Here is a 16524-nt window from a genome sequence, read left to right as displayed (position 1 = left end):
GGAATCTTGGATGATTCCATTTGGTCTAGAAGGGGGGAGTGAAGGGTGTGATTGGAGATAACCACACCTTCACACTCTTATTCTTAAATGTTTTATACATTTATATATACAGTTATTATTTTTACTGTTCACATTATAATTCACTTAATAACCTTATGATCTCTGCTCTCTTTTTAACTGTCACTATGACAAGGCTTTGGAGGTTGTTTTTTTTTTTTACTTTTTTCAGGAATCAGGAAGGTCAGAGTGTTTTCATCAACAGTGAGAGCTGTGAGGAGAATGTGACCCTGAGTGGCAGAGAAGCTTCACTGCTGTTCTGCTGTTCTGGGACCAGTGCATATGAACTAGGAGACAACAAGTTATCTGAGTGAAGTGCTGGGAACCTCTCCTCAGATATCCAGCGCATGCCTGTTCTACACGGAGTAAAGACTTACACAGGCCAGAAGATCTTTCCATCCACTCTTTTCCTCTGTCTCATCTTCTCACAGACTTTAGGACACTTAAGGACTGTCTGCTGTGTTCATGAAGGACACAGTGCTGAACAACATCATGATAAGAATCTGTTGCTCAGACAGGCTGGAGCTAATCACGTCATTAAAACTGGACTCTGCTGACGTAATCATATTGATAAGTTCTGTACAATCACATGTCATTTGCAAAATGTATAACTGCTTGGATGAAGTATGAGGAATTCTCTCTGGCCCTCGACTGGCTTTAGTTTATTTCTTTCTTTCTTTCTCTCTCTCTCTCTCTCTCTCTCTCTCTCTCTCTCTCTCTCTCTCTCTCTCTCTCTCTCTCTCGCGCGCGAATGTGTTGACCTATCGAGATTTTATTTGTTGATGTACTTTTACTCTTTTCTAATATATATATCTATTAATTTTTGTTCCGCCATATGCAGAAGAAAGGCCAGTTTCCTGCAAGTTACAGTAGATACAATAGAGTTAGATACTGCATTTGGGCTAGACCGTTTGTTTAATGAAGGTAAAGAAAATTAGCTGTAAAAAGAAAATTTCATTATTGATTCAGAATCAAAGGGGGGAGTGTGATGGAAGGTGTTTATTGAAATGATTCATAATCAATGACGTGTGATGATTCATAAACAATGACGACTATTAATGATATTACTTTTTGTTCTATGCGATGATAATGTGTACTGTGACCATTCTACCCTCAGTGAGCTTTTTTGAAATGCTGAGTAAGAGTTTTCTCTATCTGGCTATGTGTATGTGTTAAGGAATGCACGTCACAGTTGTTCTACAAATTCTGGCGCCAGGGTCATCTTCCTTTCTGCTTGCAATGTTTTGAGAACCAGCCTGATATGCTCACTAAGGGATTATGTCATATCACATGTCAGAAGAAGTTGACGTGTCACAATGGTGGCACTGTGCCCATAATTGGGAAGTAAGGGATGGGAGGATCTAAAAGGTATAAAGAGAGCTTGGCACCTCTTGCAAGGCAGGAGTTCACTCTGTATTCATTACGTGTGGCTTCTCAATAAATCTTGTTACTCATTCTGATCAAGACTCAGAGACTCTGAATATTTCTTTCTTCCTGTCATTATTTTTCCACCACAAGCCTAGGTGCTGTCTCTATTAAAATCAAAACGCAAATTTAACCCTGTTGATGCTGGCTGTTACCATCTAGGCTAACTCCTACCACTGTGCTAAACTTAGCTGCCGTGTCTGTTGGCACTGTGGCTCCAAGTCTGCCATGCCTGGCATTTAGAATTGCGGTTAACCGATTTCAAACCTTCACAGTCTGGCTGCTCTCTTAGTTAGAATCATGAATGTAAACCTGTTAAACCTGGCAGTTAGCATTGCGGCTAACCGGCTCCAAACCTTCACAGTCTGGCTGCTCTTTTAGTTAGAATTGCGAATCTACCCCTGTCAAGGCTGACTGTTAGCATTGTGGCTAACTGGCTCCAAACCTTCATAGTCTGGCTGCTCTCTTAGTTAGAATTGTGAATCTAACCCTGTTAAGCCTGGCAGTTAGCATTGCGGCTAACCGGCTCCAAACCTTTAGAGTCTGCCTGCTCTCTTAGTTAGAATCTTGAATCTAATCTTGTTAAGCCTGGCAGTTAGCATTGCGGCTAACCGGCTCCAAACCTTCATAGTCTGGCTGCTCTCTTAGTTAGAATCGTGAATGTAACCCTGTTAAATCTGGCAGTTAGCATTGCGGCTAACTGGCTCCAAACCTTCATAGTCTAGCTGCTCTCGCTGTTAAAATTGTGAATCCAAGATTGACAGGGCTGACTGTTAGCATTGCAGCTAACAAATTCCAAACCTTCATAGTCTAGCTGCTGTCTCAGTTAGAATTGCAAATCTCACCCTGTTCTTGTGGCTAACCGGAAACAAATCTTCTGAGCCCAGCTAGAAAATGTCTAATATTGGGGCAGTCGCTTTTACCTGAACATCTCTTCCTGCACTCTGCCATTACTGTTTATTTTCAATATAAACAGTACAAAAACAATATATTTTTTTAATATGCGCTGCAAATCAATTATTAATTAATGAGTGGAGGCTTGGATGCCTGATTTCCTTTTCTTAAATTTTGTAATGTGACAATAATACTGTGCAATATGTGATAGCACAATACCAGCCAGCACATCACCCAGATACACACATATAGGCACTTACATACTCCGCGCATCACGACACAGCTTGCCACACAGCACGTATGTATTATTCACAGTTGCACATTCAACTGATGTATAATTTAACTCATCTTTCTCTCTGCAGTTCAAAACACACACAGGCAGGTCTGGTCATGCAGTTAGTGATCAGTGCAAGAAAGCTGTAAATCATTGCTGATGTTTAAACACCATCAGCATCGCTATGGAGAAATATACACACATATATCTCATAGATCTGCTTTCAAAGATGAAAGAAGATGAGTATCAGAATTAGTATTGACCCAAAACACTATGGGGTAGTTTCTCAGACAGGGATTAAGCTTAATCGTAGGTTATATTTTTGTTTGAATGAAAAATCTTTATTCAAAATGTTGTGTAGTCCAAAACTAGACTTATTTCCTGTGTTAAGGGCTAATACTGAGGCCTAAAGTATGGGATTACACATGAATGCGATGTTCATGAACACTGCCTTTGTAGCAAATTGCAATATTTCATTCCAAAAACCTTGTAAAACAGTTTCAGTTACATCAGTTATAATTTACCTCATTATCTCCTCAATTTGGAAAGCCAATTATTCAATCCATATTCATATAAACTTCCCAATACTAGGAGTGTGAAGACTAGCACATGCCTCCTCCGATACATGTGAAGTCAGACTCCACCTCTTTTCCATCAGCAACATCACTGTGATAGCCATTGTGCTCAGTGGAAAGCACCGTACCCTTCCAGCTCTAATAAATCAGCTTACAGATCAACATCACACTAGGAATTATAAGGGTACAGAGCGCCATCTACTCACCCAGAGAGAGCATAGACATTTGCGCTCTCTCGGACTTCGGCTGCTGATGCCGAAGCAGTATGAATAAAGTGACAGCACCCACACAGAGGTATTGTTACTGACACGCACACATTTGTACTGTTCACAATATTGTACAAAAAGTACCATTGTTTTGGGTTTTTTTTTACATTGTGTCAAAATTTATTTTGATGAATGTACCAAAAGAAATGTATCAGTAATTACCTGGACTTTCATTGACAGTAAAGAAGGTTTTCTTTTTCTTTTGTAAAGTTTTTGGGGATTTTGGGCATACAAACTTTTGGAGTGGAAGGGTATTATTCAATGTATTAAACATGAAATAAAGGTTTAAAAAGAAGCTTTCTTCCATTGTAAAGTTATATTTTGAACCTACAACATTTTCTATATGACATCAGCAATTTAGTGGCCTGTTATTTCTATTGGGTTGTTGGTTATTAACGCCAACTATTTGTCCAGTAAGACAATTTACAAAAACAAAATTTCCTATTTTAATCTCCACTTTCAGATGAATACAATCATAAAATTAGTAGTTCTTCATAAAAAGTGACCTCTTTGCAAAAATATGTCAAAGTCTACCCAGTATTTATATGTATTATTGGAGCAATATGAAGGTGCAACCAAATACAAATAATTAAATTTAAAACAAAAAATGTTGCACCTAATTTTTTTTTTTATTTATGTTATTGCTCCTTCAGAATAGCATTACAATCGGACACTTCCTTCAAAAATATGTATTTTTTGATGAGGAGTGTAGTAGTTTTGATTTGATTTCCTGTATAAATATATCTTAGTGAAAATCTTTCCACAATCTGAGACAGTATCAGGGTTAGTATCATAGGCTATTATAGTGCCTCTGTTTTGAATATGAAAACAAAGTACGAAACTCTGCATCATGATCATTTGTTTTGTTTTGTTTATGAGTTTTGCATATAAGAAGATTCTGTTTTTATCATAATCCAGAGATCTGCTTCCTGCTTACGCGGAATCATACTGCCATTATGCTTTTTATATTTAAGGGCACATATTATGCAAAACGTACTTTCCATTCATCTGTTTTCTGTAAATCAGAGCCTCACATATTAGATCAGTTGAAGAAAACCCATTTTGATTATTTTGGTTGAGAACCTCAGACAGTACACAGCAAGATTAGCCAGCAGACTTTGTCTGAGGGTGGGATCTATACCTACCTAATCAGGGAGATGTATGTACTTTCAAATAATGAGTTTTGTAATTCCATCGCGGTTAAGAATGGACTAGCTCGTTCTTATTTCTCTATTTAGCACAAGCAACTACAAACCCGTGAGCAAACGCTCACTGTAAAAAAATAGGGCGTGGTCAGCAACATCTTATTTGCATAAAAGTGACAGATTTCTTTATGTAAGAGTGATTTTCTGTAAAGAACTTGACATGAAGATCATGTTTTGTACAGCTCATAGACTTATTAAAAATTAGAGGTAATAATATGTCCCTTTAAATATTACCATCCCAGAGATACAAACCCACACCCAGAGAGGCATTGGGAAGGAAGGTAGGTTCCACACACACACACACACACACACACACACAAGCACATCTGAGGGGACAGGTGGGGTCAGTGGGGCTCTGATCTCTGATTGGCTGTTGCCGTAGGAACCATAGGACAGCTGCCATTCTGGCTCGAGCATCCTGATTGTCCGGGCCATCGCCATAGCAACCCGGAGAAAAATTCCATGATGACACACAGCATATGAGACTGGCACTGTTATAAAAAAATAGCAATATCTAACATCCAATAGCAAGTGTTGGATTGCAATTTAGTTCAAAAGAATGAAGGTGATGAAGATTACCAACAACCAAAGGCGTAGGACTGGGTTTGACATGGGGGGGGGGCACATTTGATGTTATTATTATTATTATTATTATTATTATTATTATTATTATTATATATTGGCATGTCAATTCTGTCCTGTGATTTTAACTTCTTACGATGATGTGCTTTTAGTAAAAGAATGTAATTTTACGATTTATAGAGATTTTTGGCAGAAGTTAATATAAACCTTAGATAACCCAAACCCTCCCAGTCTGTGAGCAGAAAGAGATATTTCCCAAAAGCCGCTTTTATTGCAGTATATTGGTATTGTTGCAATTTATTTCTATCATCACTGATCTCGCATGTAAAGCTGGTGTTGTGCCAAAATCAGCACCCCTGCCAGAAAAAGCACACCCTCTCGGGAGCGAGGGTCTTCTTGATAAAAGCGGAGATAATTGCTTTAGTAGCTAGCTTTAATTAGAAACGCACTTCCGAGAGAGGGTGCTTTTCATGGCGGGGGTGCAGATTTCGGTGTGCTTTCAAAATAAAAGTTTATTTTAAAACAATTTCTGCTTTTTCTGCTTTATCATTTTTGTGGGGGACAAATGCACCTATTTCTGATATTTCTGTCCCTTCCATCCCCTTGGTTCCTACGCCAATGTCAAGAACAATAAATGAATACTAGCATATACGTCTTAAAGGCAAGCTTTTGAAATGGCAGCAGTATGTGAACGAGCATTGTTCTGTTGAAATATCTCACAAGAGTTCGTGTGCGTTACACATGCATTACACAGTATTTTTTTTGTGTACATTTTTAATAATAATACCCATATCAGTCTAAATTTTTTATCATTTGTTGTTCCTGGTAGCATTTGTCTTTTTTCCAAATCGCTTTCCTCAGGATGCAACTATTTTATTTTTTTTTTTTTTTGATGATGTGTAGATAATATATCACACGTACAGATATGCATCTCTGTAAGGTCTCCTGAGGAGATGGTATGATTGAAAGTGTATCAGATATGTTTGACTCAACTGTCCCTTTTAGCTGCTCATCTCAAATTAACAAACGCACACACAAAGCCATGCTCGCTCGGCATGTCTCTACCTGTCAGCACAACTTTCTCGCTCACTCTCTTCCTGTCTCTCTTGTTCTCTTTTCTCTTTTTTTTTCAATCCACCCCCCCCCCCCATTACCCATCTCTTTTTTCTGCGTTTCTCTTTCCCCACTCTATCACTAAATCTGTGGTAAAGGAAATGGAAGTTTAGTGTCTCCCATCAGCTCCATTTTAATGCAACACTCTGTCCATCAACCCAACCTTAAATATATAAAACCATGCATCTACTGTATATTCATCTCTATACATAGTTTCACCATTTACAAGCCTCTAAAGTGGCCTTTCTACATGCTCTGCCAACACAGGCTGGGTCCAAAATGGCTCCATTCCAAACATGTACTGCACTGTATAGGGGCAAACGCTCTGAGTTCATGCCCAGTATAGTGCAGTACTGTATAGTACTGTACAGGAAATGCAGCCATTTTAGATTAAGGCATAAAGCTCCTCTGGAAGCTCTGGAGCAAGTGCAATATTGCACACCCTGTGCAAGATGTGTTGCGATTCTTGTTAATATCTTACACCCTGTCAACAAATTTTTTTCACGCCTTGCGCCTGTGACGTTAAAATAGTGCTGGGGTTTTTTTTTGCCCATTTTTTCCCCAATTTACACAACCAATTACCCAACCCACTCATTAGAATCATTAGGACTCCCCCTATCATTAGTGACGCCCCAACACTAGGGTGAAGACTAGAACATGCCTCCTCCAATGCATTTAAAGTCAGCCACCACCTCTTTTCGAACTGCTGCATCACAGCGCACTCGGAGGAAAGCGCAGTGACTTGGTTCTGATACATCAGCTCACAGACGCCTCATGCTCATCGCCATCACCCCTTGGTGTGATGAGGGAAAAGAGCACCATCTACCCGCCCAGAGAGAGAGCAAGGCTAATTGTGCTTTCTCAGGGCTCTGGTAGCTGATGGCACGCATTGGAGTTTAGGAATAAATCTACGCTGATGGGCGTGGTGGTCTGGAAGTGAGGTGTGTAAATTCAGATAAAATATCTAATAAAATAACATTGGTGAGTATTTTGGTGCGTTTAGGTTTAAGACTGTGTGAAACCAAACCAAACAAGGGGAGAAAATGCTTCAAGTAAATGAACTCATCAACTGATTCAGACCAGAGAAACGAACGAACTACAGGTGTGAAAAACGCAAGAAAACACTTAAACTTTCAGAAAAAGTAGATATTTTCATCGTTAAACGCAATTACAAAGTCAGAACCGAGTCAAAACTCCGCCATGCCTCAAAGGGTTAATCACACGACCATACAGGTCAAGATCCAGGCCTTTAAAAGCATTCTTTTGCTGAAGGACAGGAACACTTCCACTTTCAGGGTCTCTCTGACTGAGGATTTCAGTTTACTCAGAGGGTTACAGTGGATTTCATAGTGGCTTGGGTTGCGTAATCGCATTTGCCACAAAACCCAGAGTCAACTCTGGTTCATAACTCATTGAGTTCATTTCGGCCCTGTTTCAGCCGTGCAGAGTGGGATTGAAGACAGCGCTGGGGATTGTGCTGTGAAAGGCAGTGCGTATCTTTAAGAGTGAAATTACTGGAGGCTGTAAACCTACTTTTATCCTCCTCGGCAGTCTGATTGCCGCTCGATTAAAACTCACATAGACACAGGCTTAGTGAGGAGTATCTCTTACTGTTAGTAAGTCATTGAGTTAATCTCTTTAGTTCAACCTTGTAAAGCCAATACTGGATTTCATGTACATTTAAAGGTCTTATTGGTGTTAAAAGGTTTTGTGAAGAGTTTTTTTCACACACTTTCTTGTTTTACTTTCTTTGCTGCCCCATTATAGGCTTTTACAGGCTACTTTCGGGCAGTGTACCTCTTGGTGAGAGAAATCATTGACTGATAGATGTGTCTTTGCATCGCATTTAAAGACATTTTATCCAGTTGACACATTTGGTAGACTTGAACCGCATCAGATTTATGGATTTGAACAAAATGAAAAGCAATAATCTAAAGCAAATTTAGGTTGTGATTTTTTAGATGTAGTCCTTTAATCAAATAGGCACATAAAATGAGTGCTACATTTCTGACTGTCACCAGAAAACACCTAAAAGTTTAAGAAAATGGAGACATTTTCATCGTTAATCGCAATTTACAAAGTCAGAACCAAGACAAAAATCCACCATGCCTCAAAGGGTTAATCACACGACCATACAGATCAAGATCCAGGCCTTTAAAAGCATTTTTTTCTGAAAGGTTTTGTTAAGAGGCCTTTTCAGACACTTTCTTGTTTTACTCTCTTAGCTGCACGGTAAAAAGGCCTTTATGAAAAGTAATTGACTTCTAGAAATGTCTTTACATCACATTTAAAGACATTTTACCCAGTTATGACAAAATTCGTGGACTTGAATTGCATCATCTTTAGCAATGAAATGAATGAATCCAGGTTCTAACCTATTTCCAAGAACGGTCACGAGTATGGACACCTTGTGGTGAGGACTCAGCTACCCTTAGTAGTGATTTGAGGGGGCTAGGCCTATACTGTAGATCCTTGGGACAGTATGTCCTGTAGTCACAAGTGTTGTCGCTCATAGAAAGGCTTCCAACTGGCATTTTTTTTAGCGGGACAATGTTCTCTCTCACACTGCAAGGGTTTTCCAGGAATGTCTTTGGCAGATTCCAACCTTCCCTTGGCCTTCCTGGTTGCCAGATATATCACCATTCGAACTAATTCAGAAGCTTATTACTGTACACTTATATGTTTATTAATATTTGTTTGCTTCTAAGAACGAGAATCTATATGTACAGATTTATTATTTTTACCACATTGTACTTATTGATCCTTAGCAAAAAAAACATGCAAATAATGGCAAACAACTTTTTCAAAGCAGATAAATAGTACAACTACAAAGCCATTAAAACACACAAACGTCTGCTGCTACTGTGCTCATTCTGTGGCACTCTGCTGTGAGAGATCTATTTTTATGCAGCTGTCTTTTTGCTTGTTATAAAAGGAATAAACCTGGCAGGGTACGAACCCCCATGCAGTGTGTTCTTTCATTAGAAAATAATTTAGAGATTAGAGATTTCATCTTTAAAGAACTGATCAAGGAATAGCTAAAGGAAATATGTGACATGCACTTAAAAAATAGGATGCTAATTCATTTAGAGACATAATGCCATAGAAGAACCACTTTTGGTGCTTTTTTTTTTTTTTTACAAAGGATGGTGTACAAGTTGTGAGGTGTTATCTGGAGAGTGAGGTGAAGAGTTGGCCAGTGTGCTCATGGCAAGATATATATATGAACTCTGGGAGCTGGAACGAGGCATCCCAGCTGGCACACAACTTCAATGTTCAATGTTAAAATGTGCTTGAAATATGATTAAAGTAATGTCTGTTGTTGTTTTAACATTGAAACAATTAAAGTTTTAATGTTGAATTAATATAATGTCCTCAACCTTCTGCCTTTTGAATTAGCATTTTACATTTGCCTTATCAACATTGATTCACTTTTGAAAATCAACACTCAACACTGATTCAACCATAACATCTACGTGGATTTAACCATAACATCAACGTTGCTCAACGATGATTCAACCATAACATCAACGTTGCTCAGCGTTGATTCAACCATAACATTAACGTTTATTCAACCATAACATCAACGTTGCTCAACAATGATTCAACCATAACATCAATGTTGCTCAGCATTGATTCAACCATAACATTAACATTTATTCAACCATAACATCAACGTTGCTAAACATTGATTCAACCATAACATCAACATTGCTCAACGTTGATTCAACCATAACACCAACATTGATTCAACCATAACATCAACATTGATTCAACCATAACAAATCAACGTTGCTCAATGCTGATTCAACCATAACATCAACGTTGCTCAACGTTGATTCAACCATAACATCAACGTTGCTCAACATTGATTCAACCACAGCATCAATGTTGCTCAATGCTGATTCAACCATAACATCAATGTTGCTCAACGTTGATTCAACCATAACATCAACATTGCTCAACACTGATTCAACCATAACATCAACGTGGATTTAACCATAACATCAACGTTGCTCAACGATGATTCAACCATAACATCAACGTTGCTCAACATTGATTCAACCACAGCATCAATGTTGCTCAATGCTGATTCAACCATAACATCAATGTTGCGCAACGATGATTCAACCATAACATCAACGTTGCTCAACACTGATTCAACCATAACATCAACGTGGATTTAACCATAACATCAACGTTGCTCAACGATGATTCAACCATAACATCAACGTTGCTCAACACTGATTCAACCATAACATTAACGTTGCTCAACAGTGATTCAACCATAACATTAACGTTTATTCAACCATAACATCAATGTTGCTCAACGTTGATTCAACCATAACATCAACGTTGCTTAACACTGATTCAACCATAACATTAACGTTGCTCAACAGTGATTCAACCATAACATTAACGTTTATTCAACCATAACATCAATGTTGCTCAACGTTGATTCAACCATAACATCAACGTTGCTTAACACTGATTCAACCATAACATTAACGTTGCTCAACAGTGATTCAACCATAACATTAACGTTGCTCAGCGTTGTTTCAACCATAACATTAACGTTTATTCAACCATAACATCAATGTTGCTCAACGTTGATTCAACCATAACATCAACGTTGCTTAACACTGATTCAACCATAACATTAACGTTGCTCAACACTGATTCAACCATAACATTAACGTTGCTCAACACTGATTCAACCATAACATTAACGTTGCTTAACACTGATTCAACCATAACATTAACGTTGCTCAACACTGATTCAACCATAACATCAACGTTGCTCAGCGTTGATTCAACCATAACATTAACGTTTATTAAACCAAAACATCAATGTTGCTCAACGTTGATTCAACCATAACATCAACGTTGCTCAACATTGATTCAACCATAGCATCAATGTTGCTCAATGCTGATTCAACCATAACATCAATGTTGCTCAATGTTGATTTAACAATAACATCAATGTTGCTAAACGTTCAACCCTAATATCAACTATGATCATTGTTGATTCAACCATAACATCAACGTTGATCAACGCTGATTCAATCATAAAATCAGCGTTGATCAACTCTGATTCAACCATAACATCAACGTTGATCAACGCTGATTCAAACATAACATCAATGTTGATCAACGCTGATTCAACCATAACATCAACGTTGATCATCGTTGATTCAACCATAACATCAACATTGATTCAACCATAACATTTAACTGATTGATTTAACTGTAACATCAACGTTGATCAACGTTGATTCAACCATAACATTAACGTTTATTCAACCATAACATCAATGTTGCTCAACGTTGATTCAACCATGACATCAACGTTGCTTAACGGTAATTCAACCATAACATCAACGCTGATCAACATTGATTCAACATTGATTCAACATTGATTCAACATTGATTAAATGTTGATTTAACGTTGAAATGCCAGTTGGGATGATATAGTGGGGGTTAGATGGGTGAAACATTCCATATCTTGTAGCAGGGGGTATAAAACATTCCTAACTGATTCAACCATAACATTAACGTTGCTCAACACTGATTCAACCATAACATTAACGTTGCTCAACACTGATTCAACCATAACATTAACGTTGCTTAACACTGATTCAACCATAACATTAACGTTGCTCAACACTGATTCAACCATAACATCAACGTTGCTCAGCGTTGATTCAACCATAACATTAACGTTTATTAAACCAAAACATCAATGTTGCTCAACAATGATTCAACCATAACATTAACGTTTATTAAACCAAAACATCAATGTTGCTCAACGTTGATTCAACCATAACATCAACGTTGCTCAACATTGATTTAACGTTGAAATGCCAGTTGGGATGATATAGTGGGGGTTAGATGGGTGAAACATTCCATATCTTGTAGCAGGGGGTATAAAACATTCCTCAATCCAAAGTTTACCAGCAATATTTTATAGAAGGCATTGATTACTACCCACAGTGGACAGTGTGACTCTAGAATGACTCTGATTGGTAGTACCTGGCTAAAATTGTCCATGCAAAGAGACAAGCATTAATTTCTTGCAAAAAAAGTACACCAAAAGTAAGAATTGACTGTTAATTTTTAGTATATTCAGTATATGTGCCAGGCCTTCATTTGTATTCGTCCCCAAGCCTCCTATTACTGCACACTACTATCTCATGTGCCCTGATTCACTCATTACTACACACTCCCTACTCATGAGTAGTCCGATTTGCCCCAAGCAGAGTTTGTGCCAGTGTTTAACCCTGGCCTACTGCATTACACACAACCACCACACACATGATAACTACAAGACAGACCTGCTGCTTTAGGCTTTGGTCAGTGTGAGATTGATTATTGCTCATTTTCAGTTTATATACCAAGACACCAACCATTCAACTGCAGTCTGATACCTGCAGTATAGAGGCTTAAAGTAGAATGGTGGTTTGTAGAATAGATATTGGGAACCCACAGTTTCTATCACCACCACTGCAGATAATATCAACTAGTTAAATAATTAATACTAGCCAAGACATTACTAATCAATACAATTCTAAAGCATTAAACTTGAGTGCTGTCTACCAATGTCTTTACTAGTGTCAATTAATAATTACTTTATTCAATCATTTTCATTACTTTATCATGTTTATTACTGTCGTGCATGCAGTTAATTGATACACTATAGGCGCTTTTTGTACAGTGTTACAAGTTTTGCAATTGTCATAATAAGATACTAAGTTATTAAAACCTAGTGTGTAACAACTCTTCCCAAATAACATGACCCAGCTGGGCACCAGCAAGTTTTCCACATGGGTTCCATCCATGTTTGCCTCACATATGGATGACAGTGGTGGGATCAGAAGGGGTTAAATATGGGCCATAGACAAAAGGTCTAGATTGGATAAATGAGGTGAGCTGGTAATATAAGGTGATATAAACCCAGTCAGAGCCCATGATGACCACCTAGAACATACAGCTTTAGAAAAAATCAAGAGACCACTTCAGTTTCTGAATCAGTTTCTCTGATTTTGCTATTTATAGGTAAATGTTGTTGTTTTATTCTATAAACTAAGGACAACATTTCTCTTAAATTCCAAATAAAAAATATTGTCATTTAGAGCATTTATTTGCAGAAAATGAGAAATGGATAACAGAAAATATGCAGAGCTTACAGACCTCAAATAATGCAAAGAAAACAAGTTCATGTAAGTTTTAAGAGTTCAGAAATCAATATTTGATGGAATAACCCTGGTGTTTAATCAGTTTTCATGCATCTTGACATGTTCTCCTCCACCAGTCTTACACCCTGCTTTTGGATAACTTTATGCCACTCCTGGTGCAAAAGTTTAAGCAGTTCAGCTTGGATTAATGATTTGTGATCATTCGTCTTCCTCTTGACTATATTCCAGAGGTTTTCCATTTGGTAAAATAAAAAAAACTCAACATTTTGAATGGCTGTATGTTCTACCCATGTGAGCTCCATATAAGAATGCAATCTGGGTTATCTCATCATATTGGTTGGAAATATTTATTTCCAAGTGGCGGAAACGGTTTTAAAACCAATGTGGGACATTGTGTGAGAGACTACAAGCAGAACCTCTAGCCTACCATTCTATTGCCTTTATCATGCATTCACTTTCTTTTTTCTTTTATGTATTGTTATGTTTTTATTAGTGCGCTAAAATCGCCATTTTGCCTCCCAACTGTTGATCTGTCTGTCAGATTCGCCATTTCACATTTTTCAACTGTTGCTCCCGCGCCGGCGCAAGCGCTCCCGACTCCGTGGGCCAGTTTTTAATCCAAAAAGACAATGCTTTATCGAAAACGCGATAGGCGTAATCGCTTTTGCGCCCCAAAGAACACCCCTATCATCAACCCTACACAAAAAAAATTCCAACACAATCCCCCCTCCCTTATCTTATCGCACCCGCCAGCCTCCTCGCGCACTAGTCCGGTCACTCTAGGAACGTGTCTCGCTCGGTTTTTAGTATTCCGCGCGAGCGACTCCCCCGTGTGCCGCTCGCACGAGGCGCGCATGACTCACTCAATCACTCATTTGGCCGAACGGCGTTTTGTGACGGTGCGAGCTGACAATCACGCGCCCGTTAAATTCACAATGGACGCACAGAGGCGCGCGCGCGCCGATTTACCTTCATTTAAATTCAGAGCGTGCAACGTATTTATTATTATTTTTTGTAGCCCGTAAATATCGCATACTGTGCTGTGCTGTCTTTTGTTTGACGGATTTTTTTTTTACGGATGGTTTGAGGATGCTATCCTTTGATGATACTCGAGCGCGCGCGCGCTCGTGTGCTCACGCGTCTGGTCACTCATTCAGTGCATTCATTGTCTGCACGGTCTGCTTAAATATCGGTGCAAATAAGCGCTAAATTCACTGTACGCTAAATCTGACCAAAGTAAAAATAAGCCCGTGGGTCGAAGAGAAGGGACGTAAATTAGGCGCCAATCTGCTGATGAGCTAAAAAAAAAGCCCATTAATTCTCCCAACATCCACACCCTGCACGCACTGCGCATGCGCCCCGGAGAGACAAAGGATCGGTAAAATTACTGATAAAATTCGGCCGAACCAACAAACAAGAAGAAAGAGTATAATCGAACAAAGGACAGCGTATAACATACATTAAAAAAGATTGATTTACATTTTAATAACCATTTGTCAGTGTATTCCATTCCTTTTCTCATAAATAGGCTAAACACAAACCACACTGCAACTACACCACAGGTCCCCTAGTAATAATAATAATAATTTATAGCGTATACATTATTAATGCTATTGGTTTTTATTATTATTATATTAGAACGTGTCAATGTGTGCGCGTGAGCGAGTGTGAGCGCGTGTGTGCCAGCTAGTTACCACGTAGCGCTGCAAAATGTGTCACACCTCCACAGTAAGACAAAAAGGGGTGTGGTGGAGCGCAACATCCATGCGAATTCTTTGCATTTACTATTTTTTTATTTATTTATTTATTCATGGTGGACAATTAAAACTAAAACGCTGCATCCAGTTCCCAAATAAAATATAGGCTATTCACAATTTATTTATTTTTTTAAATATTAGTAAACAAATGAGTCCCTCAAAAAAGCGTAATCATAATCAGTTTGCTAAAATAAGTGAATAGAATTAAGGCGTGTTTAGTAGTAAAAAAAGAGGAAAATGGTATGAATGGAGGATGAAGCGCTCCGTCTAGAGTCGGAGCGCGAGGCTGCGCGGTACACGCCCCTCTCCTCGCGCTCAGCCTAAATTCCACAGTATTTCAACACACATTTTATTGCAACTCGATTCGCGCACGATGATCTATGCCCTGTTAACCCACTGAACCACCTCTGAAGAAAATCACTATTTGTGAGTGTGTGTTTTTTTAGATCAAATAAAAAAGCACAACAACACAATCGCACAAATTTTAAAAAATAAAAATAAGGTTCTAATATGCTTAATAATGCAGTGGGCATGTCTTACCGTTTGCGGTGGTCTTCCCCTGGACGACCCTGTCTGCTGCGGGTAGTAAACGCGTGGTTTTCACTGCCTTTTCCCTCGTGCGCGTAGTGGCGGCGGATGGCGCTTATTCAGGCTGTCCAGTCTAAAGCTCGCGCTGCATTTCTCTTTCGCGCGCGCACACTTTCGCGCATGGAGGTGGGTGGGTGGGTGAGTGGGTAAGGGGAGGGGAGGGGGGGGGGTGCTATTCGGCCTGGGGGTGGATGGATGGATGGAGGGAGGGCAGGGGGGGGATGCGCGCTCTTGTGCCTCTAGCTGCTGGGACAGGAGCATCTATCTCACAGAGAGATCAAGAGATCAAAGACCCCAGTTTGTCATTATATACATATATCTATGAAACATCGTCCTACATATATATTACATACACCTTTTTCAACAGTTTTATTTTTTTGCCTCTGAAGAATTAATATAATATAGATATTATATATAAACGCGGAGTCTAACATAAGGAAATTATTAAATATATATATGCATAAAAGACAAAAGACACACAGCTGAACGCTTAATATACAGAGTAATTAAAAAAGAACTACCGAGGCCAAGCCAGTGTGACGGCAGCGCGTGCGCGCGTGGGCGCGCTCACGAGAAAAAGAGAGAGCACTCT

At 38.9% G+C, this 16524-nt stretch overlaps 1 protein-coding gene across 2 annotated transcripts in view; it reads right to left on the bottom strand.

Moving 5' to 3' along the window:
* basp1 (brain abundant, membrane attached signal protein 1) overlaps window positions 1-16061 on the bottom strand; it is a 46653-nt gene extending 30592 nt beyond the window's left edge. For both annotated transcript variants that reach the window (XR_007438605.1, XM_007232170.4), the window contains exon 1: window positions 15885-16061. The gene's annotated coding sequence lies outside the window, so the exon portion shown is untranslated. The remainder of the gene's footprint in view (window positions 1-15884) is intronic.
* Window positions 16062-16524: the final 463 nt, after the last annotated feature.

The sequence above is a fragment of the Astyanax mexicanus genome, chromosome 4 (assembly GCF_023375975.1).
Source record: "Astyanax mexicanus isolate ESR-SI-001 chromosome 4, AstMex3_surface, whole genome shotgun sequence".
Taxonomy (NCBI): domain Eukaryota; kingdom Metazoa; phylum Chordata; class Actinopteri; order Characiformes; family Acestrorhamphidae; genus Astyanax; species Astyanax mexicanus.
Note: the sequence above shows the minus strand (reverse complement) of the source record. Positions and strands in the feature narration are given on the sequence as shown.